The sequence below is a fragment of the Oratosquilla oratoria genome, chromosome 42 (assembly GCF_046742065.1).
Source record: "Oratosquilla oratoria isolate Oo_2021 chromosome 42, ASM4674206v1, whole genome shotgun sequence".
Classification (NCBI taxonomy): domain Eukaryota; kingdom Metazoa; phylum Arthropoda; class Malacostraca; order Stomatopoda; family Squillidae; genus Oratosquilla; species Oratosquilla oratoria.
The window spans coordinates 9,438,529-9,439,369 of NC_134818.1; positions in this window are offsets into that span (position 1 = coordinate 9,438,529).

Genomic DNA, 841 nt, shown 5'->3' on the forward strand with positions numbered 1-841 from the left:
CATGTGTGTGTGTGTATATATATACATGTATGTATATATAATATACATTTTTACTATATGCATGTATATATATATATATATATATATATATATATATATATATATATATATATATATATATATATATATATATATATATATATATATACCCCATGTAGGGGGAAAAAGCCTTTGGTATATGTATGTATGTACATACATACATATACCAAGGCTTTTTCCCCCTTACAAGGGAGGTAGCCAAAAAGGAAAAGGCATAGAATCATTCCCACCCATTCCATCCCTAAATACACTCCACACCCCTCCACCCTCCCTCTTATCTTAGCACCTCCTGGATGACGGGTCATCCCTGCACCTTGTCCACTGCCCTGGGTCAGAAGCAGTGTCGCCAGACACAGCACATCCACAGCAAGGCCGCTTCATTAAATCGGCGACCCCCCCTCTCCGTCCCACCATGCATAAAAGGAGAAGACGAGGAGAAATCCCTTCGGGCTGCGTCAAATTTTGCTCACACATACTACCTCACCCCCCATCCCCCCGCCCATTTCACCTTATGCATCACAACATCATCCATATACAACCATTCTCCATTCACCCCTGTCCTCTGTCCTCTCCCGTCCTTCCTCAACAGACATTCCCCTCTTCCCCAAAGCCCCCTTCACCCCATCCATCCACCTCATCCTAGGACGTCCCCTCATGTTCACTCCCTCCACATCTGCCTTCCATACCTCTTTTACTAGTCTTTCTTCACTCATTCTTTCCATGTGTCCAAACCATCCTTATACTCTTTCATAAATCCTATCTCCCAACTCCCTTTCCACCCCTGTTCTTCTCCTCACCTCCT